This window comes from Giraffa tippelskirchi, chromosome 8, assembly GCF_054371585.1.
Source record: "Giraffa tippelskirchi isolate mGirTip1 chromosome 8, T2T-mGirTip1v1.2.pri, whole genome shotgun sequence".
Lineage (NCBI taxonomy): Eukaryota > Metazoa > Chordata > Mammalia > Artiodactyla > Giraffidae > Giraffa > Giraffa tippelskirchi.
Window position 1 is genome coordinate 27,225,777 of NC_137282.1, and position 13,391 is coordinate 27,239,167.

The 13,391-nt window shown below is 40.0% G+C and overlaps 1 long non-coding RNA gene across 1 annotated transcript in view; it reads right to left on the reverse strand.

Annotated features, from left to right (window-relative positions):
* The window catches only part of LOC145518098 (uncharacterized), a 72,253-nt gene extending 59,248 nt beyond the window's left edge, over positions 1-13,005 (reverse strand). Inside the window, exons 1-2 of the long non-coding RNA XR_014062611.1 lie at positions 12,910-13,005; positions 11,804-12,002 (exon numbers count right to left, since the gene is read on the reverse strand). This is a non-coding gene — a long non-coding RNA (uncharacterized LOC145518098). The remainder of the gene's footprint in view (positions 1-11,803; positions 12,003-12,909) is intronic.
* Between the last annotated feature and the right edge of the window lie 386 nt (positions 13,006-13,391).

A 13,391-nucleotide genomic window follows, 5' to 3' on the forward strand; every position in this document is an offset into this window, starting at 1 on the left:
ACTCATGTCCATTGAGTCAGTGATGCCATCTAACCACCTCATCCTCTGCCACCCCTTTCTTCTTTTGCCTTCAATCTTTCCCATCATCAGGATCTTTTCCAATTAGTCAACTCTTCACATCAGATGGCCAAAGTATTAGAGCTTCATCATCAGTCCTTCCAATGAATATTCAGGGTTGATTTCCTTTAGGACTGACTGGTTTGATCTCTTGAAGTCTAAGGGACTCTTCAAGGAGTATTCTCTAGCACCACAATTCAAAAGCATCAATTCTTTGGTACTTAGCCTTCTCTACGATCTAATTCTCACATCCATACGTGACTACTGGAAAAACCATAGCTTTGACTATACGGACCTATACCACCCACAAAGTGATGACTCTGCTTTTTAATACAGCCTAGAATGTCACAGCCTTTCTTCCAACAAGCAAGTGTCTTTTAAATTTTCAGCAGTGATTTTGGAGCCCAAGAAAATTACATCTGTCACTGTTTCCACTTTTTCTCCTTCTATTTGCCACGAAGTGAGGGGACAAGATGCCAGGATCTTAGTTTTTTTAATGCTGAGTTTTAAGCCAGCTTTTTCACTCTCCTCTTTCACCCTTATCAAGAGGAAAAGTGAGGTTACTGAAGAAAGCAAAAGGGAAATCAAAAAATTTCTAGAAACAAATGACAATGAAAACACAATTCAAAACCTATGGGATGCGGCAAAAGCAGTTCTAAAGAGGGAAGTTTATAGCAATACAATCCTACCTCAAGAAACAAGAAAAACATCAAATAGACAAGCCAACTTTACATCTAAAACAACTGGATAAAGAAGAACAAAAAACCCCCAAAATTAGTAGAAGGAACTGAGCAGAAATAAATGAAAAAGAAATGAAAGAAACAATAGTAAAGATTAATAAAACTAAAAGCTGGTTCTTTGAGAATATAAACAAAATAGACAAACCTTTAGCCAGACTCATCAAAAACAAAGTGAGAGAAGAATCAAATCAACAAAATTAGAAATGAAAAAGGAGAGGTTACAACAGAAAATGCACAAAGGATTATAAGACTATTATGAACAACTCTGTGGCAATAAAATAGATAACCTGGAAGAAATGGACAGATTCTTAGAAAAGTTCAATCTTCCAAGACTGAAACAGGAAGAAATAGAAATTATGAACAATCCAATCACAAGCACTGAAATTGAGGCTGTAATCAAAAATCTCCCAAAAAACAAAAGCCCAGGACCAGATGGCTTCACAGGAGAACTCCATCAAACATTAGAGAAGAGCTAACGCCTATCCTTCTAAAATTCTTTCAAAAAATTGTAGAGGAAGGAATACTCCCAAACTCATTCTATGAGGCCACCATCACCCTGATACTAAAACCAGACAAAGACAACACAAAACAAGAAAACTACAGGCCAATATCACTGATGAACACAGAATGCAAAAATCCTCAAAATTTTAAAAAACAGAATTCAGCAACACATCAAAAAGCTCACACACCATGATCAAGCTGAGTTTATTCCAGGGACGCAAGGATTCTTCAATATATGCAAATCAACCAATGTGATATATCATATTAACAAACTGAAAGATAAAAACCATATGATCATCTCAATAGATGCAGAAAAATCCTTTGACAAAATTCAGCACCCATTTATGATTAAAACTCTTCAAAAAATGGGCATAGAAGGAACCTACCTCAACATAGTAAAGGTCATATATGATAAGCCTATGGCAAACATTATTCTCAATGGTGAAAAAATGAAAGCATCCCCCCTAAGATCAGGAACAAGACAAAGGTGTCCACTTTCACCACTGTTATTCAACATAGTTCTGAAGTCCTAGCTACAGCAATCAGAAGAGAAAAAGAAATAAAAGGAATCCAGATTGGAAAAGAAGAAGTAAAGCTCTCACTGTTTGCAGATGACATGATACTGTACATAGAAAACCTTAAAGGTAGTATCAGAAAATTACTAGAGCTAATCAGTGGATTTAGAAAAGTTGCAGGATACAAATCAATACACAGAAATCACTTGCATTTCTATATACTAACAATGAAAAATCAGAAAGAGAAATCAATCCCCTTCACCACTGCAACAAAAAGAATTAAATATCTAGGAATAAACTTATCTAAGGAGACAAAAGAACTGTACACAGAAAATTGTAAGACACTAATGAAAGAAATCAAAGATGACATAAACAGATGGAGAGATATCCATGTTCCTGGGTGTTGCTGCTGCTAAGTTGCTTCAGTCATGTCCGACTCTGTGCAATCCCATAGACAGCAGCCCACCAGGCTCCCCCATCCCTGGGATTCTCCAGGCAAGAATATTGGAGTGGGTTGCCATTTCCTTCTCCAATGCATGAAAGTGAAAAGTGAAAGTGAAGTTGCTCAGTAGTGTTCTACTCTTAGCGACCCCATGGACTGCAGCCCACCAGGCTCCTCTGTCCATGGGATTTTCCAGGCAAGTGTACTGGAGTGGGTTGCCATTGCCTTCTCTGATGTTCCTGGGTAGGAAGAATCAGTATTGTGAAAATGGCTATACTACCAAACACAATCTACAGATTCAATGTGATCCCTATCAAATTGCCAACGAGATTTTTCACAGAACTAGAACAAAAAGTTTCACAATTCATATGGAAACACAAAAGACCCCAAATAGCCAAAGCAGTCTTGAGAAAGAAGAATAGAACTGGAGTAACCAACCTTCCTGACTTCAGATTATACTTCAAAGTTACCGTCATTGAGACAGTATTGTACTGACACAAAAACAGAAATATAGACCAATGGGACAAGATAGAAAGCCCAGAAATAAGCCCATGCACCTATCGGTATTTTATTTTTGAGAAAGGAGGCAAGAATATACAGTGGGGCAAGGACAGCCTCTTCAATAAATGGTGCTGGGAAAACTGGACAGATACATGTAAAAGAATGAAATTAGAACACTTCCTACCACACACAAAGATAAACTCAAACTGGATTAAAGACCTCCATGTAAGACCAGAAACCATACAACTCTTAGAGGAAAACATAGGCAGAACACTCGATGACATAAATCAAAGCAAGATTCTCTATGACCCACCTCCTAGAGTAATGGAAATAAAAATGAAAGTAAACAAGTGGGACCTGATTAAACTTAAAAGCTTTTGCACAGCAAACATCCTCAATGGTGAAAAATTGAAAGCATTTCCCCTAAAGTCAGGAACAAGGCAAGGATGCCCACTTTCACCACTACTATTCAACATAGTTTTGGAAGTTTTGGCCACAGCAATCAGAGCTGAAAAAGAAATAAAAGGAATACAGATAGGAAAAGAAGAAGTAAAACTCTCACTGTTTGCAGATGACATGATCCTCTACATAGAAAACCCTAAAGACTCTACTAGAAAATTACTAGAGTTGATCAATGAATATAGTAAAGTTGCAGGATATAAAATTAACACACAGAAATCCCTTGCATTCCTATACTCCAATAATGAGAAAACAGAAAGAGAAATTAAGGAAACAATACCATTCACCATTGCAACAAAAAGAATAAAATACTTAGGAATATATCTACCTAAAGAAACAAAAGACTTATATATAGAAAACTATAAAACACTGATGAAAGAAATCAAAGAGGACACAAACAGATGGAGAAATATACCGTGTTCATGGATTGGAAGAATTAATATAGTGAAAATGAGTATACTACCCAAAGCAATCTATAGATTCAATGCAATCCCTATCAAGCTACCAATGGTATTTTTCACAGAACTAGAACAAATCATCTCACAATTTGTATGGAAATATAAGAAACCTCAAATAGCCAAAGCAATCTTGAGGAAGAAGAATGGAACTGGAGGAATCAACCTGCCTGACTTCAGGCTCTACTACAAAGCCACAGTCATCAAGACAGTATGGCACTGGCACAAAGATAGAAATATAGATCAATGGAACAAAATTGAAAGCCCAGAGATAAACCCACGCACATATGGACACCTTATCTTCGACAAAGGAGGCAAGAATATACAATGGAGAAAAGACAATCTCTTTAACAAGTGGTGCTGGGAAAACTGGTCAACCACTTGTAAAAGAATGAAACTAGAACACTTCCTAACACCGTACACAAAAATAAACTCAAAATGGATTAAAGATCTAAACGTAAGACCAGAAACTATAAAACTCCTAGAGGAAAACATAGGCAAAACACTCTCCGACATAAATCACAGCAGGATCCTCCATGACCCACCTCCCAGAATATTGGAAATAAAAGCAAAAATAAACAAATGGGACCTAATTAAAATTAAAAGCTTTTGCACAACAAAGGAAACTATAAGCAAGGTGAAAAGACAGCCTTCAGAATGGGAGAAAATAATAGCAAATGAAGCAACAGACAAACAATTAATCTCAAAAACATACAAGCAACTTCTGCAGCTGAATTCCAGAAAAATAAACGACCCAATCAAAAAATGGGCCAAAGAACTAAACAGACATTTCTCCAAAGAAGACATACAGATGGCTAACAAACACATGAAAAGATGCTCAACATCACTCATTATTAGAGAAATGCAAATCAAATCCACAATGAGGTATCATTTCACACCAGTCAGAATGGCTGCTATCCAAAAGTCTACAAGCAATAAATGCTGGAGAGGGTGTGGAGAAAAGGGAACCCTCTTACACTGTTGGTGGGAATGCAAACTAGTACAGCCACTATGGAGAACAGTGTGGAGATTCCTTAAAAAACTGGGAATAGAACTGCCATATGACCCAGCAATCCCACTGCTGGGCATATACACCGAGGAAACCAGAATTGAAAGAGACACGTGTACCCCAATGTTCATCGCAGCACTGTTTACAATAGCCAGGACATGGAAGCAACCTAGATGTCCATCAGCAGACGAATGGATAAGGAAGCTGTGGTACATATACACAATGGAATATTACTCAGCCATTAAAAAAAATACATTTGAATCGGTTCTACTGAGATGGATGAAACTGGAGCCCATTATACAGAGTGAAGTAAGCCAGAAAGAAAAACAACAATACAGTATACTAATGCATATATATGGAATTTGAAAGATGGTAACGATAACCCTATATGCGAGACAGAATAAGAGACACAGATGCATAGAACAATTTTATGGACTCTGAGGGAGAAGGTGAGGGTGGGACGTTCTGGGAGAATAGCATTGAAACATGTATATTATCATATGTGAAACAGAACACCATTCCATGTTCGATGCATGAGACAAGGGCTCAGGGCCGGGGCAATGGGATGACCCAGAGGGATGGGATGGGGAGGGAGGTGGGTGGAGGGTCCAGGAAGGGGAGCACATGTAAACTCATGGCTGATCCATGTCAATGTATGGCAAAAACTATTACAATATTGTAAAGTAATTAGCCCCCAACTAAAATAAATAAATTTATAAAAAAAAAAAAAAAAAGCTTTTGCACAGCAAAGGATACTATAAGCAAGGTGAAAAAACAACCCTCAGAATGGGAAAAAATAACAGCAAATGAAACAACTGATAAAGGATTAATTTCCAAAATATACAAGCAGCTCATACAACTCAATACCAGAGAAACAAACAACCCAATACCAGAAAAACTCAACTCAATACCGGAAAAACAAACAAAAAGTGGGGAAAAGACCTAAGACATTTCTCCAAAGACATACAGATGGTTAACAAACACATGAAAAGATGCTCAACATTGCTCATTATTAGAGAAATGCAAATCAAAACTACAATGATATATCACCTCACACCAGTCAGAATCAGTTCAGTTCAGTCGCTCAGTTGTGTCTGACTCTTTGTAACCCCATGGACTGCAGCATGCCAGGCCTCCCAGTCAGAATGGCCATCATCAACAAGTCTACAAGCAATAAATGCTGGAAAGAGTGTGGAGAAAGGGAATGCTCTTGCACTGTTGGTGGGAATACAAATTGATACAGCCCCTATGGAAGACAGCATGGAGATTCCTTAAAAAACCAGGAAGAAAACCACTGTATGATCCAGCAGTCCCACTCCTGGGCATATACCCTGAAGAAACCAAAACTGAAAAAGACACATGTATCCCATTGTTCACTGCAGCACTATTTACAGTAACTAGAACATGGAAGGAACCTAGATGTCCATTGACAGGTGAATGGATAAAGAAGTTGTGGTACATATACACAATGGAATATTACTCAGCCATAAAAATGAACACATTTGAGTAAGTTCTAATGCGATGGATGAACCTAGAACCTATTATACAGAGTGAAGTAAGTCAGAAAGAGAAAGAGAAATATCGTATTCTAACACATATATATGGAATCCAGAAAAATGGTACTGAAGAATTTATTTACAGGGCAGCAATGGAGAAACAGACATAGAGAACAGACTTATGGGCATGGGGAGAGGGGAGGAGAGGGTGAGATGTATGGAAAGAGTAACATGGAAACTTACATTACCATATGTAAAATAGATAGCCAACGGGCATAGATAGCCAAAGTGAATCTATGGGGCAGAAAGTAATCAGTGCTTGCCTTGAGCTAGAGGTGGGAGATGAGATTGACAGCAAATGGGCAGTAGGAACTTACTGGAGTGATAGAGACATTTTTAAACTGGGATGTAGTGATAATTACACTGTTCTATAAATCCACTAAAAAAAAAAAAATCAATTTGCATGCATGCCTGCATTTTCATATAATGTAACTAATACCTTAAAAAAGCGTGGCTGTTAAAAAAACAGACTAGCTTTGGACTTCCTCTTGAAAGAGAGGAAAAAAAGGAACTGGTAAATATGAGAATAAATGTGATTTGGAATTTGCCCATAGACAAAATATAGTTTTTAAAAATTGACCAACTGTCATCTTCCGTGTATGCGTGTATATGTGAGTTAACGATCAACATACTGAAATGATATTACTCTTTTCTTTTGGAGTTATGCTAAAGTGAAAACTTTCATAGCATAATCACTCCCAGCAGGGGAGATTGGACAGCAGGGAACTTGTGGCTGCCCACAACGTGTCTAGGAGGCCAGCAGGAGGACAGATGATGTAAGCATAACAGGTTGTAACCGTATCTGTGAAATCGCTTTCTCTGGCCCTCACCCAGTACCCACTCTGTCAGCGCCCACCAGCACACCTGAGCATGATCAGGCCCGTCTGTCTGTCCAGATACCCAGAGTCAGATTCAAGTGAGGAACATGAAGGTGGTCTTGATGGAGCATATGGTTCCATTTTGCTGATTTGGTCCAGTTGTTTAAAAACACATTGTCTTAAGTAGCATGCTATTTATCATATTTCACTATCTTTCAGGAGAGGTTTGAAGAGGGAAAAAAAATCATACTTTTTCCTGATGTAATCTTACTTTCCCAAATTTGAGAAATAAGCTGTTTCATTATTTTACAATGGAAAAGAAGATTGCACCCCATTTTTGTTTTACAGCATTTATAAGCACATGCGTTGTTGTGATAAATTAAACCTGGGAAGGATTAAGGGAAAATTCTCCACCTAAGTGATCGTGCAGCTTCAGGCAACATCCATAGGTCAGCTCAACTACCCCTCTGCCAAAGACATACTGTGCTTAAAAAACCACACCCAGACAAATGAAAGTTTATTCTATTTTTAAAGATTTCCTGGGGAGAGGATCATAGGAATTTTTGCCCCTTAAGGCATTTAGTCTGTCTGAGAAATTCATTTTACAAAGGAACATGATCGAAACAAAAAGAATATGATTGTCTGGCTGGCAAATGCAAGGACTTTTATTATCAGTATCATCATTCTGAAATACAGAGGACAAAGTGAAAGATAAAATTCATGCACTATGTCTGGTGTTCTTCTGATTAATGAAACAGACCCTTCTATTTTGTTAAGGTTAAGTAAGCGAGCAGAGCCAAGAAGCTTAGTTTTGCATTTTAATTTTGGGGACTCTCAACAATAATAAGGCTGCTGAACATAAGAACGTAAGCCAAGAACTGCTTTCTCTAGAATTCTACTATGTTTTTCCCCAGTTATTACACTGAAGAAATTGCGGTTTAGCTAGTATGAGATAGGTTCATAAATTTAAAGTATTTATGGGTCATTCTCAATTATTATTCTGAGATAACGAAGATCCTCCAGCATAAATGGAAAAGTCAGCTCACAAGTGGTTTAAAATGAGAAAAACTGAATAACCAAAAAGCCATCTGAATATATATAAAATATATACATTTTAATTTAAAAGAAATCAATGTTTTGCTAAAATTTTAATTACTCAAATTGCCCGTTGTCATTACGAGCTTCATTCTTTTTCTAATCAAGGGTGATCATTTGCTCAAATTGTCCTCCTCTCGGTGGGTAATGGGCAAAAACTGACCTTGTGAAGAGAACTCACTTCCAAAACAAGGAATCTCTCTCTACATTTCAGTTCGTGATTAAAAAAGACAAACAAATGGGGGAAGGGCAGAGGGGTGGTGTGGAGGTTGAACCAGCTTTCTAAATGCCCAGGGCACCAGAGAAAAAGCTTACTCCGTGCATACCTAATGAAAGGGCAAGAGCAGAGAACCAACCGGGATACAGCCTGTCTGTCTGAATGAAGACCTAGTTTGCTGCCCAGCTCTGGGTCACGAGCACCTGCAGGAGGCAGACCTGCAGGAGTTTCCTGCTTTGTTCTCTTGTCACCGCTCCCTCACTTCCTTTCCCTCACCTCCACCTGCCCACTATACATAAGAGTAGGAGAACTCCAGAGTTGAGTTCTGTCTAGGGTAAATAGTTAACCTTTCTCTCGCTCATATTTGCCATCACACTCAAAAAATATTCCCACACATATTAGTCATTTTACTTCCTGGTAAGTCATGTATATGGTGTTTTTAAGAAGAGGAGTAGTATGCTGGGAATGGCATACACCAGCGGGTCTGTGGAGCTGAGCTGGTTGGAAAGGGCCTGCCCAGAGCTTTGAGACCAAGCTGACGGCTTCTGCTTTGTAACACTTATATCAGGAAGAAACCCAGATGAACCCCCCTTTAAGAGGGAATGAGGAAACCAGAGGATGGGGTCCTGACAGGAAAAGGTGACCCCAGTGAGAAGGTAGTGACCACACCACTTACTGCCCAACAGCGAAGAGAAAGCAGGTGCCATCTGCTAACTTGGAATGCCAGGGGCCGTGGATCTGCCCAGGACTGGGTGGAGGTTCGCATGAAATGAGAAGCATGTGCCATCGAGGATCTGGTTGCTCACATGCCCTTTCAGTTCAGTTCAGTCTCTCAGTGGTGTCCGACTCTTTGCGACCCTGTGGATTGCAGCACGCCAGGCCTCCCTGTCCATCACCAACTCCCAGAGCTTGCTCAGACTCATGTCCATGGAGTCAGTGATGCTATCTAACCATATGCCCTTTGCATGGGCACAAAAACTATGTACTCAGGCCAGTCTAAAGATGCCACAAAGGAAACTACAGAGTTCTAAAACGTTGTGGGTATGAACTTGCTTAGAAACCTTTGATTGCCTTAGAAGTAGCACAACATTCAAGGTTGAGGAAAGACTGAGATAAATATTAGTTCTCATGGGTTTCAGCATAAGGCTTCTCCTCGCCCCTACTTAACAGAGAACCTATTGAACAGAGATGAAAATATTCTCTTTGAAGTTTGGTTAACTCACTGAGGATTTGAATAAATTTTCATAACTCTAGGTTAAGGAAAATACACAATAAGCTAGAACATTCATATAAAACATGGATAGCCGTAAGCAGAAGGGGACAGAAACTGCTGCGGAAGATCCTGGGTCTGTTGTAAAGAAGAGATTTCTACAACAAAAGTGGCGAAACTTTATCTTGAGATGATGATTATTAAGCCCATCCTACAAAGTCTTTTTTAAAATATTTAGTTAATTAATTAACTTGGCTGTGTCAGGTCTTATTTGTGGCATGCAGGATCTCAGCTGCAGCATGTTGGACTGGTTCCCTGACCAGGGATCAAACCAGGCTTCCTGCATTGGGGACACAAAGTCTCAGCCATTGGACCACCAGGGAAGTCCTCCCACAAAGTCTTTAAACAGAGAATAAATAGTACATTCAGATAGAGAATAAATAGTACAGTTGACATGACTGAGCGACTGAACTGACTGAAATAGTCCATTCAAACCTAGAATTAGAATCTCTTAATTAAAAACCCCATGTGCTTTCAGTATGTCAGGAATTGTATACTTTGCATGAGCTTTCTGTTTTAAACATCACAAGAATTATTTCAAATGGTCTTTAGTAGTAGTAGTAGTAGTAGTATGCCCAATCGTGTCCAACTCTGCCACCCCATGGACTGTAGCCTGCCAGACTCCTCTGTCCATGGGATTCTTCAGGCAAGCATACTGGAGTTGAGTGCCATTTCCTCCTCCACAGGATCTTCCCGAACCAGGGATCAAACCCACATCTCTTAACATCTCCTGCATTCGCAGGCAGATTCTTTACCATTAGCACCACCTGGGAAGCCCATTATTATTATGATCATCAACACCACCAACTAACAAATACACTGAAACTTAGAATGGTGAAATAAACAACCTAGAATTATTGACCTCATGATTACAAGAGTAAAGATTTGAGCTCAAGTTTGCTTGATGTTAAGAATTTTGCTTTTTTATTTCCCTATTGTGACTTCTAAAGATGGATTTTTATGAATGCCTGATGACTCTCAGCTCAGGACATTCCCTATGGTAATGATTACAGGCTCTCAGCCCGTGAAAGGCTAGGACTTTGATCATAGCTGATGTCAGAGTTTTCCCACTGGAGCCTGGGAGAATTCAGGGACCCAGATGAACGTGAGCCTGCAGAACTAGTTTTCATGTGTTTATAAGGTACTGACTTCATTCCCTTTCGCCCACGTTTATTCCCTACATCCACCATGAAGTCCCAATAGGTATGTAGGTTTGAGTTCCTACCTGTCTTAGGTGAGGTTCTCTGGGAAACCTATCTGAGATGGAGATTTGCCCTCAGGGAGTTTATGGGACCAATACCCTGGGGAGAATTGAAAGAAGTAGGATTGGGTGGATGAAAGAGTTCAACTGTGATGCAGTTCTAACAACGGCTTGCAAACCCTTCAGTTGCCAACACTCCCAGAAGTTGGTAGAATAAATGCGTCTGTTTGTGGGTAAGCAGCACTCAATTGCCACATACGCAGGCCTTCAGTGCATCGGCTGACACCAGCTTGACTCAGCAAAGCAGACATGGCTAATTCTGCAAGCAGTAGACTGCCTCTGGGAGGTCAGCCTACCAGCAGTGGCAGGAGCAACCCTAACTCACCCAGACTTGCTAGCTCCAAAAAGCAGAGCCACACATGAAGTGCTGTATTTATTAAAGAGCCAGAAGTGCAAACAGAGAAAATCACTAGCAAGGATTTAATGGTATAGGTTTGTGGACCTGATGAAGAGACCATAGCCTCTGCTCGAATTAGGAGATGCTCTGTGGAAGTGGAACACTGTGTCCTGCCCTCCCTTTGGCCCTGAACTTCTGACAGGGGCTCCATAGAACATCTGAGAAGGGGAGAAATGGAGGAAAATGATTTGATATCACACCCAGAGTGAGCCAATACAGCACATCTAGACACAACCTGCTGTGATAGCTCTCATGGATTAGGAAGAGAATTTCGGGGTTAAATACATTCTTACATGTCACACTAAATTTATTCTATTAAAGAGTGTTGGAACACTTTCACTAAATGTTTTCCAAAGATCAAATGTTAAATCCAATTACACCCTAAGGTTCTCTATCTACAAGTAAAGAGCATGGCCTAGAAAACTTTCATTCAATCAATAAAAAATTTACTACACACCTACTATGTACCAAGTTGGGTTTCCCAGGTGGCACTAGAGGTAAAGAACCCACCTATCAAAGCAGGAGATGTAAGGGTTCCATCCCTCGGTCAGGAAGATCCTAGAGAGCATGGCAACCCACTCCAGCATTCTTGCCTGGAGAATCCCATGGAGAGAGGAGCCTGGTAGGCTTCAGTCCATAGAGTTGCAAGCAGTCCGATATGACCGCCGTGACTTAGTATACACGCGTGTACCAAGCATCAGTCCAGTCCCTGGAAACAAAAAATTTTGCTGAAATAGTGCTATCTGATATAAAAAAAAAAAAAAATCATGTGTGTGGAAGACACATAAATAGCTAGTTAAATAGTGATTTGATAGTGTTACAAGAGTCGGACACGACTGAGCGACTTCACTTTCCCTTTTCCCTTTCATGCATTGGAGAAGGAAATGGCAACCCACTCCAGTGTTCTTGCCTGGAGAATCCCAGGGACGGGGGAGCCTGGTGGGCTGCCATCTATGGGGTCGCACAGAGTCGGACACGACTGAAGCGACTTAGCAGCAGCAGCATACAATAGTGTTACATACAAATTGCTATGAGAGCCCAAAGGAAGAAGTAATCAGAGAGACATGACGATAATACACTTGGAAATAATGGCAGGTGTGGAACTGGATGTCAGAAGCATAGTTTGCACTCCTAGGGCCCTGCAGTCTAGCAGCCCTTACGCTAACACCATTGCTGTTTTTAATGTCATCCTTGCAGGGGTAGCAGGAGTAACAGTAACAGGAAAAGCAGAGGGAGAGAAATACTTCAAGTAAGCTAGGTTTTCTGAAAGTTTTCTCTACAAAATCTAAGCAGAACTTGACATTTGCCTTCAAAGAATGCAGTTATAAAAACGTAAGCACAGTTAAACCACTCAATCCTCTACACATTTTTTTTCTTTTATAGTAATCTCAGCCTTTCTGATTTACACATACCTTATCATCAAAGAAAACTGACCTTGATTTCAAAACCACAATTTAATGACTCACCCAGGCCTACCCCCACTCCACCTCCCCCCAAAAAACGGCTTCCTTTAGAAAAAGAACTATTTCTTGCTTTAAGGTTTCATGCATGCATCAACAGCTTAATTTTTGTTTAGAGTTTTCTAGATGGCAGTTAGGAAACAGGAAAGGACTCACCTCTCTGAAAAGCAACGTAATGTCTGGCTAGGTATTTATTCTGCTGCCTGGGAAAATGATTTCAGATGGTTCGTCGCGGATCGCCCAGACTTCCTCAGCTCCCTCCTGCTCTGGTGCAAATTCCTTTCCTGGGGCGGTAAGTTGAGAGGAGAGCTGTGTAACATTAGACCAGGAGCACCTGTCCTCCAGAGCTTCCAGTGGATTCTTTATCACGAGCAGCCTAGAAGCAAGAGTTTAGAGTCACATTTTTTTCCATGTAGGATGTGGTCAAATTTGGAAATTTTAACATGAAAAAGAAAAAGGGTATGTAAATATTTCAATCTCAGATAAAACTTGACAGGGAGGGGAAAGGAATCAGGAGAGATGGAGAAACATTTCTACTAGTTTAGGACTTTGCGTGATGCTTGGAGAGTCATGCCCTCTTAATAGCTGGGGACAACCTTCCAGTAGAGTTCTAAATGCACTGTTAATGTTGGAAAGAA